The sequence below is a fragment of the Mustela erminea genome, chromosome 4 (assembly GCF_009829155.1).
Source record: "Mustela erminea isolate mMusErm1 chromosome 4, mMusErm1.Pri, whole genome shotgun sequence".
NCBI lineage: Eukaryota > Metazoa > Chordata > Mammalia > Carnivora > Mustelidae > Mustela > Mustela erminea.
Window position 1 is genome coordinate 150,241,152 of NC_045617.1, and position 12,634 is coordinate 150,253,785.

At 52.7% G+C, this 12,634-nt stretch overlaps 1 long non-coding RNA gene and 3 other non-coding genes across 4 annotated transcripts; 3 read left to right on the forward strand and 1 right to left on the reverse strand.

Moving 5' to 3' along the window:
• Positions 1–2,734: 2,734 nt before the first annotated feature.
• Positions 2,735–2,807, reverse strand: TRNAF-GAA. Its single transcript has one exon. It is a non-coding gene; the product is annotated as a tRNA-Phe (tRNA).
• A 327-nt stretch (positions 2,808–3,134) lies between these two features.
• On the forward strand, positions 3,135–3,206 carry TRNAE-CUC. The gene has a single exon. It is a non-coding gene; the product is annotated as a tRNA-Glu (tRNA).
• Positions 3,207–6,646: 3,440 nt separating this feature from the next.
• TRNAL-AAG lies at positions 6,647–6,728 on the forward strand. Its single transcript has one exon. It is a non-coding gene; the product is annotated as a tRNA-Leu (tRNA).
• A 450-nt stretch (positions 6,729–7,178) lies between these two features.
• On the forward strand, positions 7,179–9,340 carry LOC116587676. The gene is made up of 2 exons (XR_004284548.1): positions 7,179–7,401; positions 9,062–9,340. It is a non-coding gene; the product is annotated as an uncharacterized LOC116587676 (long non-coding RNA).
• The last annotated feature ends 3,294 nt before the right edge of the window (positions 9,341–12,634 follow it).

Consider the following 12,634-nt stretch of genomic DNA (forward strand, 5'->3'; position numbering starts at 1 on the left):
AACACCACAAAGACTGAATATATATTTATCATTGTTAAAAATGAAAACCCCAGGCTCCAGATGGTGTCATTTAGGCCAAGTCACCTAACCTGGGCTTAATACCTAACCTGACTACAGTGTTCACCTCCCCCAGAAATGAAAGTCTTAACAGGTCGGTGTGGAATTTTCTGATCTGTACCAAAGAGATAATCTGTCCCATGCACCTTCTCCAGCCTCACAAAGGAAGGTGAGGTCATCCACCAGTTAAGACCCTCTGGCCCCTTCTCCTCTGGGAAGGCTGACTTCTGTGGGGGATGGGCGTGTGTCTCTCAGGCAGGCTACCTCACTAGTGCCCATCAGGAGATTCTCGATTGATTGGTTTAAGATTCCATTTCTGGGAGAGCCAAAACTGTCCTTAAGTCTTGGTTTGGTGACATGGGGCTTAGCATAAGTGACTCCATTTTCGGCCTTTTTTTTTTTAAAAAAAAAAACAAACAAACACTATCCTATTGTTGGCATTTAGGTTTTGCCGGCGGGGAAGGGCTGTGTAGTCGGTTGGGACTGGAAGAAACTCTTCTTATACACCTACTATCCTGGGGATTTCTGCATTCTGCCCTGGACCTTTCCCAAAACAGTAAGACTGTATCACATTTTGTAAATGCTGCTATGGAGGAATTGCACTGTATGAGGACTGTATAATCCAGCACAGATTTGCAATGGGTCTGAACTTCAAGTTTTTTCAGAGACTTCTCACACAAAAACCCGGATGTGAATGTTCTTATCGGATTGGACAAAAGATCTGAAGAGAGATCTCACCAAAGAAGATACAGAGATGGCAAATAGGCATCTGAGAAAGGTTTCAACATCATTAGCCACTAGGGAAAGGCAAATCACAAGCACAAGGACACGCCATTGTCTATCAGAGTGGCTGAAACAGCTCCTGCCTGCTGGGTGGCGCTGTGGCTGTGCACGTGGCTGATGGGGTCTGAAGCCGTGCAGGCTCTCTGGAAAGCAGCTGGGCAGTTTCTTTAAAAACCAAACATCCAAGTACCATACCGCCCAGCAGTCGCACTCCTGACTATTTATTCCAGAGAAACGAAGGCTGGTATTTACAAAAATAAAAGAAAACAAGAAAACCCTGTACACAGTGGTCTACGACAGCTTTATTCACAATAGTAAAACTCTGGAAAGCACCCCGATGTCTCTCAGTGAGAGGATGTTCACAGTGGTAAATGCATAGCACAGAACAGGACTCAAGAGGAAGGAAGGGACGCCTGCCCTGGAAAACCTGGGCGGATCCCCAGAGAACTACAGTGAGAGCCAAAGCCCACCTCCACATCTCAACAGGGGACAGGCTGGGCGAATCCACTTACACCCCACTCTTGAAACTGCCAAGCTATGGACAGGGAAAGCAGATCAAGGTTGCCACATGGGGGAGAGGCGCAGGAGCAAAGTGGACGTGGCTAGGAAAGGTCAAATTGGGGATCCGTGATGGTGGTGAAGGATGGGTTTTGTACCTTGACTTTCTCAGAATCAGTATCCTGGAAGTGCTGGTGCTCTGACCTTTGGTAGGATGTCACCACTGGGGACCCCGAGGTAGAGGGGGCCTAGTTGAAATCTCTGTATTATTTATAACTGCATGTGAATCTACAGTTATCTAACAATTAAAGATTTAATTCAAAGAAGATGGAGTTCAGGAGCTGAAAAGGAGCCATTCCTAAAGGGTCCATACAAGAGGGGGAGAGGACAGTCAGAGACAGAGGGCCAGAGCGCAGAGAAGAGTGGCAGGAGCCGCCAGAGAAGCACAGGAACGGCTCCGGGAGGGAAGGATGGTCTGTGCTTTGCAGCCTGCACACAATTGACTTGAGGACCACCAAGAATCACGGCATTTGAAGGCTGGGAAGTGGAGGGTCCTCTGCCCCTGGGACTGGAAGCCACACGTCGGCGGATGAGCGACCCAGGAAGGAAAGGAGCGGAGACAAAAGCTCTTCCCGCAACAAGCTTGGTGGTGGGTGGAAGGCGCGTGTGGGCCAGAGTCACGAGGGCAGGACAGGAGGGCTTGTGGTCTGCGTCTGCCGTCGGAAGAGGGACGGTTAGACGTTCCGGACTCTGCAGGCAGGCGGCGAAGGGAGAGCGATCACAGGCAGGCAGAACGACGCGGAGGGCGTCCTGGACCCAGGGAGCGCTGCTCCTTCCAGTACAAGGAAGGCGAGACTGGGATGCGCGCAGAGCCGGAGAATGCGGACGAGGCAGCCGGGGCAGTGTCCTGTCCCCCTGCGGCCGGCCCGCGGGGTTCGGCTCCGGCGGCTCCGCGGCCCGGGCCCCCGCCCTGCCGTCCCCCTCGCGGGCACCTGCGCCGCCCCGGCTCCCCGGAGCGCCGGTCCCGTGCGCAGGGGCCTGGGGCACGGGGGCGGGGTCGGAACGACGGTGCGGCTCCAGGCGGCTGGGAAAGCTCGGTGCGAGCGAGACCGGCGGGTCCGCGCGGAGGAGCCCCGGGCGGGCGGGCGAGGCCCGAGGCCGGAGCCCGAGACGCGGCGCGTCGGTGGGCGCGGAAAGGCGCTCCCCCAGCGCAGGCCGCCTCCCGCTCGGTGCTGCCGCGCCCCTGCCCCGGGGCCACCCTCGTGCCGCACAGTCTTCCCGAGCCTTCTCTGTTTGGGAAAAAGGCCGCGCTGTTTCTCGGGTCAAGGAATATTTTCATATTTGTAGGCGGATCCAGTATTTTCACGGCTCCGAGCTCCAAAAGAGGGCGTCCTCCTGCCGAAACCCGGGATCGAACCAGGGACCTTTAGATCTTCAGTCTAACGCTCTCCCAACTGAGCTATTTCGGCTCCGCCCCCGGCCCCGCAATAACGCGGATGACTTGGTCGGCGGGTCGTTCCACGCACGGCGCGGTGGGTGCTCGCCTGACACGCGGCGCGACGAGCACTCGCAGGCAGCCCAGGGTCAGTCGGGCGGCCTTTCCGCCTTGGGGCGCGCCATCCACGACAAACAGGAGGACCGCGCGCCTCCGCGCCGGGAGGGCCGCTCGGGGACCTGTCACCGCCGCTGGTCCTCCCCGGCAGGAAGGGCTGGGCGAGGGGTGGGCGCTGGCGGGCGCTGGGGGCCGGCCAGGTGCGTCCAGCCCATAGTCTGCTTCAGACCTCCGTCTCTCAACTTCCCTGGTGGTCTAGTGGTTAGGATTCGGCGCTCTCACCGCCGCGGCCCGGGTTCGATTCCCGGTCAGGGAAAGGTCGTTTTTTGTTCTTGTTTTTTTCCTCTTTTTCCCCCTTCGCCGCCAGGCCCGGACGGAGGATCCTGTAAAGACTCGGCCTTCAATTCTGGAAGAGTAAACTCCTCATTTTCACACGAGGTGCCTTTTGCTTAGAAATTCTGCAGCAGTATTGATATTCCAAGTGTAAACGACCGGCAACGGAGTTACAGAGCACGCCCCCCCAGGTGGACCCGAGGGCGCCTGTCGGGCCATCTCAGGTCGGTTGATGGCTCCCCGGGGAATTTCGGACCGAAGCGGCCACCCGCCGGGTCGTTCCTCACCTGGCGAGCACCCACAGGGCGGTTAGGAGAGGAGGGGCCAGGAAGTCACGTGGCGGCGGCAGCAGGTGCGCGCGGGGTCGCCCCGCAGCACCCCCCGCCCCCACCCCCGTCCCAGCCCCGCCGGGTCCCAGCCCAGTCCCGGCTGCCGGTGGCTGTAGCTGTCGGATCAGGGGTCCGGGGCGGGGAACTGCCGGGGGATCCCCGGACGCTGGCTCGCGCGGCTCCAGCATCCCAGACCGCGCAACCGCGAGCGCAGATTGTCACCGGCCGACTCTGTCCAGGCTCCGGGTCCCTGTGCTGCCTGGGTCCCGGCCGAGCGCCCTGGCCCGTGTCTTTGAGACTCGGTCCGTCTAAGCAGGGGTCACATTGTATTGCGTATTTCCTTCTCATTTCTCGTAGAAGTTCCAAGCACGCCTGACCTCTGCAACCCGCCACACAAACACTGTGGTGCCTCTCATTGCGCTTCACCAGCAGACGGGGACGTGGTTTGTACTTGACCGTATTAAACGAAGAGGCAGTCTTCCGGTTAATTGCACATCCCCTGCCTTCCCCGCCTCCCCACCGCTCCCATATAAAATTCATGATTTCCGAAACCTCTGAGCTGGGACACTCCTTTGTCATCTGGTCAGCCCTCTCCTCCAGTTAGTAACTTTGACACACGTGTAAGATTAAGTTGTCTAAGAAATTTGCCTACTGTGGACCTGGACACTAGCTTGGCACTGAGTATATGCAGGAAACCAAAGTCCACAGGGAGCAGTCTGGTGGGCGAACAGGGCCAGGACCCACTGTGCTAAGATACAGCTTAGGGACATTTTTTTCTCTGTGGAAAAAGAGTACCAGCTTATTAGAGAAGGAGAAAAATCATACAGCTTACAAAGAAGAGTCCCTTGTCTCTAATCTGATGAGCTTTCTGTGGAGGAGTTACCAAAAAGAAAAAAAAAAAAAAAGCATTAAGCACACTCAGGGGTCCCATCCAGACTGCTCCCTAAAAAGAGATGTAAAAAGAAATGAAGCAAAGGACTGTTGTCAATACAGAGAAGACAGAATATGGCGGCGCTCAGGAAGCAGTTGCCATCAGGCCTGGAGCACTGCTTTCCAGTGAGAGGTTAGGCAGAAAGGCACAGAACAGCTTCAGTATATAGGGCAAGCTGACAGACTATACTGTCTGTAGCTCGCACTGGGTCAGTCTTGCTGAATGAGTGCGTGGGCTGCTGATACAATCACTTTCTCTCAACTTATGTCCTCATCGTTCTGTAGGTTTCCCCCTGAGTTCATCGGGCAGGAATGCAAACACAAGAAAGAGAAAACTGGTTCCTGGACTGATGTCTTGAGGGACCACTGACTCAACACCCAGCAGGAGGGTACTCTTGCTCTGTGTCTCTAAGCCTAAAATGGTCACCAAGTGCCTGATTTGTACCAAGCTCTGGCTATCTTGCTCTCAGAGATCCAGAACCCCTGGGAACACGCAGTCCCGACAGCGGAGAGGAGTCTGCTGCTGGGGTGAGGGACTGAGGGAGAACCAGACAGAGCCCAGGCGAGGACAGCAGACACCGCAGGCGAGGAAGGAGGCTCCACCTGGGGATACATGGTGGAACGGGTAACACTGAGGCTTTGACAAGGAAATAGGGAAAGGGCTGACAGTGTTGCTTTTGCTTTCTTCATAGAAGATTGTCTCTCCCTAGGAAAGAACATCTGGGAATTGCTACAGTGTCGCAACTAAAGATGACGAGACACCCGTGAATCACTTTGTGACCTTTCACATTACTTATGTATCTATTTATTTGTTTTTTTGTAGCAACACGATCACCTGATTGAGTATTCATCCATCTGTCCTCCCCCTCCCACCTGCTTCCCAAGGAAATCCTGTCTCACTCCACAGTCACTGGCTGCTGCACAGGCCACCTTCTCCCCACTAAAAGGAGGGTGGAAGATGGACAAACATGAACCAGTCCCACAGAGTGTGGGGCTCTCTTTGGGCTCTGAGTTGTGATCCCGGGGTTGTTTAAAAAATGGAATGGGAAGAGAGAACGCCACAAGCAGGAGGTGAACCGGTCCAATGCCACCGACTCTACACGCACAAATGGTTAAAATGCTAAATTGTAGGTAATGTTTATTTTTAAGCACAATTTAACACAACAAGAGGCCCTGTCCTGGGCTGGGAGTAAGGGAGTTCCTGGCCCTGGTGGGAGACAGTCCCCCCATCCGCAGGGTGCAAAGCCAGGGTTCGGCCATCCGCGACAGCCTCGTCCTCCGCAGGCGGAGAACGCTGCGACCGGGGTGCAGGCGCCACGGGCCTGCTGGGAGCTCCGCAAGCAGCGCGTCAGGCCGACACTTCCAAGGGGCGTCTCTGCTCCCCACGCCGGGCTGTCTGGTCCCATCTGGGTCTGTGCGCGTCTCCCGAAGACCGCACTCCAGGAAAGCCCCGCGACCCAACCCAGGCCTCCGCCGCGTCCTGCGGCCCCCTGCGGAGGTCGGAAGTGGGCGGAGCCCCCGGGCCCTCCAGGCTGCGCGGGAGGAGCCCCGGACTGAACCCCATCAGAGCCGTCCGCGCCGTTTTAGACGAGGGGGAGGCCTGCGAAGGCCGAACGGGGAGAGCTTTGCGGGAGCTGACCGTGAGGAGCGGGGCGGGGCGGCGGCCCCGAGGACACCCCGCTTGCGGCGTCCGGAACCCCGAGGGCGCGGCCCGGGGCTGCGGTAGCCGTTACCGCGCAGAGCCCCCCACCAGCAGTTCGGGGGCCTGTGAGGAAGGCCGGTCTTCACCGTAATGCCCGCTCGCTCCACGCCCTGAACTGCGGACGGTGAAGCGCCGAGCAGAGACGGCGGCCGCTAACGCGACCGCGACCGCGACCTTAGTTCTGACGTAAAACGCGCACCGCGCCTGCACGCGTCCGAGCATACGCGACCGGTCCCGGCGTCTGGCCGGGGGAGCCCCGCGCCTGCGCACATGAGACGCGGCGCGCGCGCGGCCGACGGCCTGCGCAGTGACGACAGAAAGGACTGCGCGCGGCCGGGCGGCTCGAGTGGGCGGGGCTCCCGGCGCGCAGTGACGGAAGCCGGCCGGGGTCCGGAAGCGGGGTTCCGGCGGGGCGTTGTTCTCGTCTCTAGGGGGCCGAGAGAGAAATGCTGCACCGGAAGTGGTAGCGTGGCCGAGCGGTCTAAGGCGCTGGATTAAGGCTCCAGTCTCTTCGGGGGCGTGGGTTCGAATCCCACCGCTGCCAAGGCTTTTTTCCTTTGCGCCCGGGACGGCCGCGTGCTCCGGTCGGTTGTCCTGCAGGGACCGCTGTTTGCGCAGAGGCCGGAGGGCCGCCCTGGAACGTTCAGCTTCAAGGACAGGCCAGTGCGGGGCCGGGGCGGCGGGGGCGCAGTCCCACGGCCCAGAAGTGCTTTCGTGCACGAGGTCCTGCACGTCGGGGGGCGGCCGTCCTCTCCGCGCTCGGACCGAGCCGCCCGCGCCCGCGACGTCGCTCATCTTCCTGCAGCCGCGGCCTCACCTGCAGATGGGAAAGCGCGGGTGCTGGGTCATGACCGCGGACCGCCCCCAGCGCCGGGTCCCCCCAGCCTCGGGTGTCGTCCGGCCTCGTGTACCGCCCCCAGCTCCCAGCGCCGCGTGCCCTCGAGCTCGGGGTGCCCCCACCCTCGGTGCTCTCTAGCGTCGCGGGCCGCTCCCAGCCTCGGGCCCCCCCAGCGTCCAGTGCACTCCAGCGCCTACGTCTGTCGCCGGTTCTCTCGCCCTCTGCGTGCTTTCTGCTTCCACTCACCTGCTGCCGCGTCCCTGCGACCGTCGGTGCGGGACTCCCTGCCCGAGCAGACCTTATGCACACATGGCGTCTCTTTCTCATCTTCCAGTCCTTAGCTTGAAGCTCAGAGTCCCGTGCGGTTCACGAGCATTAGGTAAGTTATTGTGCAAATACGGTATAATTTCTGCCAAAAAAGATCGTTCTTTGTGTGTGGACTTCGAAGCTCCGGATTTAAGAGGATGGAGAAGTTGGAGAAGAGCACAGGCCGCACGCTGGCTAGAAGGCGGCCCGTGTGGTTACTGATGGAGTTCTAGCATCTAGGTGAGGTTCAGTGGGCTGAGGTCAGGAGCCCATGACCAGGGAAGAATTCTTGAGACATCTTTGGTGCAAAATGGTGGTTTATTAAAGCTCGGGGACAGGACCCGTGGGCAGGAAGAGCTGCTGCCCTGGGGATGTGAGGAGTAGCTGGTTATATAGACAGGAGTTGGGTAGGTGAGGACAAAGGGGTGTTCAGAAGGGCTATTGGGGTAAAGAAGACTATCAGGATATTGAAGGCCTGGTTACGATCAAGCCAAGGCCACTTTCCCTCTAATGAGGCACTAACATAAAGACAATTGGGAGTCTCCTGGTGGAATGTTACCTTCCTGCTATCAGGCTTCCTTGTTAGTGAGATTTAGGTTTAGAAAAAATTTAACTTTATTTACTTTTCCTTCTACCTCAGCCTCCTCTAGTTTTGTTTATGGAGGGGAGGGTGATGTTAGGGCTTGAGGAACTGAGTTATGTGCCTCTGGAAATTGAGCTATTGATAAGGTAGCTTATTTGTTGTAAATCTCAAGGACATTTGTTAAACAAGGGAGACTCCTGCCTTGCAGGATTGTGATCTCTGCAAGTTAACTATTTGTTTTTCTTTTAGGGCAGCCAGGGGTGCCTGAGGACTGTCACACACATTACCGAGGGGAGCTGGTGGAGAGGGGTGCAAGGTTCCAGCTCTTGCTTTGTCCGCAGCCAGCCTCCTGCTCCCTCATCAGTTACTGGTGGTGGGATGGCCGGCGGGTCTTCATCGAGTCCGTTTCTGTGTGCATGGTGGGGATCATTTCACTCACCAAAACCAATTCTCTGATTTTCTGCAGACACCAACAAATCACACAAAACTGTACACCACTTTATTTATTTATTTATTTTAAGATTTTTACTTCTTAAGTAATCTCTACACCCAAGGTGGGGCTCAAACTTATAACCCAGGATGAAGAGGCACAGGCTGTAGGACTGAACCAGCCAGACACCCCAAGTGCAGCCCACGTTAGATGGCATTTACAAGTCCCAGATTTCCTTTACTTCTGACTGAGCAGCTATAAATCCGGGGTTCCAAAGACCCCCTCCTTGCGTTGGATAAGAGGCCCAGGGCAGCTAGGCGGGGGTTGGGGGTTCCGGAGCTTCCATGCCCGCCACAGCTGGGCCGCCTTCCCAGCACCACCATGCCTTCAACATTTCTGAGGCTCTCCTAATTCTGTCACTTAGGTTATTATTATTATTATTTTTAATGGACGGTTTTATCGTGTAGGCATGACAGGTTGTAATCTCCTCTCCCCTCCTGGGAAGGTTGGGGAAGGAGGTGGTGGCTGGAGGTTCTAGGCTTCTAACTATGGCTTGGTCTTTCAGCTACTAGACTCATTCTGAAAGTGTCTAGGAATCTACCTTGCATGGCCTTGTTAGAATAAAAGATGCTGCTGGCACACAGGAAATTCCAAGAGACATAGAAGCTATGTCAGCAACTGGAGACAAAGACCAAATATATCTTTCTTATTATTCCACAGAGTCTGTAACTGTCCTTTGTCCTGGGCTGTCTTCCAAAGATACGCATATAAAGAACAGCCTTGGAAGACAGAGATGGTGTCACGTCTGGTGCGAAGGACTGGGGTTCTGAGCTCCCTGTGCTCAGGCTTCCTGTCCTGCGACACTACCCCGCCATGTGCAGCATCTGTCTGGCCCATCGGAGCCACCCTGTGGGAATGGGTGCTTTTGAGGCATTTGCAGGGAGGCTGATAATGTGGCTCCTGCTCTTACCTGAGAATAAAATGTCCTTTATCTCTGAAGGGTGGCGGAGTATGTCACTCTGGCATAAGAATTATTTCGAGCTAAAGGCACTTAACAATACAGGTGCAAGAAGGGTGCTCTGACCCTCTCCTTTTTCTTCTGGAAAGCAGGCGATAAAACCCTTATGTGGAAGATGTCCTCCTTATGTACCAAGATGAAAGTAATTTTCTTAACATCCAGGGTAGGAGGTCAAAGCTGGAAGGATTCTGTACCGATCTTGTTAAAATAATTCTTCCTTTAGCCTCCTCATCTGTTTTACTGGTCCACCATTGCCTCTCTTTTGTTCAACCTCATGTAAAAGCAGTTCCGTTTTGCCACTTTTCTGGATACTCCTTTCCTTCTGAGGGTTCACTTGTCATGTAAAACTTTCAGGAAGTAAGTTTGTATGGTTTTCTCTTGTCCATGACCCATGTCAGGCCCCGATGAAAATCCTGAGGTAAGGTAAATTTTTGCCTTCCATCTCTGACCCAGCAGTCTCTTGTGTTCCACGAGCCACCTTGAAACTGACAGGTTAATTAGTTACCTTATAAACACAGTGAAATATCAGAATATTCAGTTCTTGATAGACATATGCTGTCAACAGGCAGAGAAAAGGAGAGGTGTTTAAATTGTTACGAGTTACGTGTAAGTAAGTTACAACTGAAATTTAGGAATTACACCACTGGGAAGGGAGGCAGCATAGGAGACTGCATAAAGCCAAAAAACCATACTCCTATTGTTATTTCCTTTTTGGCTCTTTTAGTCACTTGTCCTTGCTTTCTTTCCACTTTGAAATTTGAGAGTTGCCCTCTGGTGCTCATTATCCCACAACTGATTTCCATCTTCTGTCCTCCTGGTAATCATGCATTTTTTCATGCTGAGACATGTCTGAAATTATGTTGATATGGATGAACTACCTGATATTTTCCATTTTGTAAAATTTGAGCACATTGGATTTACTGGTTGCCTTATCTTGTCACTTGATTAGTTTCCTGTCAGTCTTGATATTATTCCCTAATTCTTCAAAATAACAGTGAAACTCCTAAATGCTCTTTTCTATCTGGTCAGTGCATCAGATGTTATTTTTCCCTGGAGATCTTCCGCCCAGACTGCTTCTCCATCATGTTGGTCCGGATCCACTGCACAGAACTGGGGGTTTGCCTTTGATGCCTCCTTCCTTTTGCTGTAAAGTCTGCTTCTTGAGTCCTATCTCTCTTTTTTTAAATTCTTGATTTCACTGATTTGCTTGAGTGGAGTTTATGATAAGATAAAACGTGTGAGATAAAATTTTTGAGACCTTTCTTGTCTTTAAAATATCTTTATTTTACCTAGTAATTGATTAATCATTTGATTATAGAAATCTAAGTTAAAATTGTTTCCTTTAGGATTTTTTTTAAAGATTTTATTTATTTGACAGATCACAAGTAGGCAGAGAGAGGAGGAAGCAGGCTCCCTGCTGAGCAGAGAGCCTGATGTGGGACTCGATCCCAGGACCCTGAGATCATGACCCGAGCTGAAGGAAGAGGCTTAACCCACTGAGCCACCCAGACGCCCCTCCCTTAGGATTTTGAAGGCATTACTCTGCTGTCTGTCATCTTCAAGTGCTCTTCTTGATTATTCCAATGGTAATTTATTTTCTTGTCCTTTATCTTTGACTTTTCTTTTTCCTGCCTGAAAACTCTGACGTCTTTCTTTTATCCACAGTATCTTGTGCAGATGTTTTACCATTCATTGAACCATGTGCTTGGCAGGCCTTTCCCTGTAGGAACGGATTTTCTTACACGATTAGATAATTTCCTGTGTCTTTTGTTCATTTCATTCTTTTGGAACTTCTGCTAAATGGAACTCCTTCTCTAGATTTTTTTGTACCCCTTTTATTTTATACTTTTGAGAAGATATGCAAGTGTAAACATTTTGAAGCACAATATCAAAATGAGCACTTTTGAACAGATCACTCAAAATGTAGAGCTGCACTGTCCAGTATGGTACCCACGAGCTCCAGGTGGTGAGTTAGCACTTTAAACGTGGCTCACGTGACTGAGGAAGTAAATTTTTAATTCTATTTAAAATTTACATTTAAAAAGAGCATTCTGCATTCTGTTACTGCAAAACTTCCTTATTTATTTTTTTGGTAACATATAATGTATGATTTGTTTCAGGGGTACAGGTCCGTGAATCATCAGTCTTACACAATTCACAGCGCTCCCCATAGCACACATCGTCCCCAGTGTCCGTCCCCAGCCACTCCGGCCCTCCCTCCAGCCCCCAGCAGCCTATCAGAAAACTTCTTAGTATGTGTGGGACAACTTCATTTGTGAATTTATTTTTTCAACTGTAAATTTTATGAAATCCAAGTACAGACCTAAGTATAGTATTTCTAATGAAAATGTAGCTGTAAATGTAGAATACAGCAAAAAATACTTCATTAAGATGTTTTTGACTGTATATTGAAATGATAGTTCGAACATAGTGGGCCACTTTGAAATACACTACTAAAGTTAGTTTCTTTTCATTCTTTTAATGAGGACCTTTTAAATTATGTTTGTGGCTGGCATTACGTTTCTGTTGGACAGGTCTGGGCTAGAATATTACTAAGACATTTGCATCAACTTATGTGCCTCTCTCCTATCCCATCACTGTGACTCCTTTTCAAAGGTAACCCCTATGCTAAATTCTGTGTTTATCATTCCCTTACATACACAAATAATGCACTTATGAGTAGCTCTCCAGTCAATGTACGACTTTGTCTTCCTCGCTTCTGAACTTCATACAGACGGCACCAAGCTGTGGGTTGTCTCCCGGGCCTTGCTCTTCCTATTCGCACTGTCCACTCTCGACTCACGTTCCCGTGTGGATAACGCAAGTAGGTCGTTCACGATAGTTTCCGTAAGGCATCCGTTGTTTCAATATGGCAAAATGTGTTTTTCTACTTAGTGCTGCTGAACATCTGGGTTGTTGCTGAGTTTTGCGGTGACGAGCGACAGCTCCGTGGAAGCCCTTGTACGGGCTGTGAGTGCGAGCGCGAGCGTGTCTGGGGCCGTGTCCCGAGGGACGGATCTGTAAGGCGGTAGGGGACCGGTCGGCTTTACGCGACAGCATCCGTTCGCTTTCCAAAGCGGCTGCACGAGTTCCAGCCTCCACCGGACGTGCGGCAACTTCACGTCCAGGCCAACACTTGGCGAGGCCCATTTTTTTCCTCTCGGTCTAGCAGGAGTCTCACGCTGTCACTGCGCCGAGTTCCTTATTATGGATGCTGGACTCCTGTGTTTAGTCATTGCTGTTTTAAAATTTTCTGTGAAGTACTTCTTCACGCT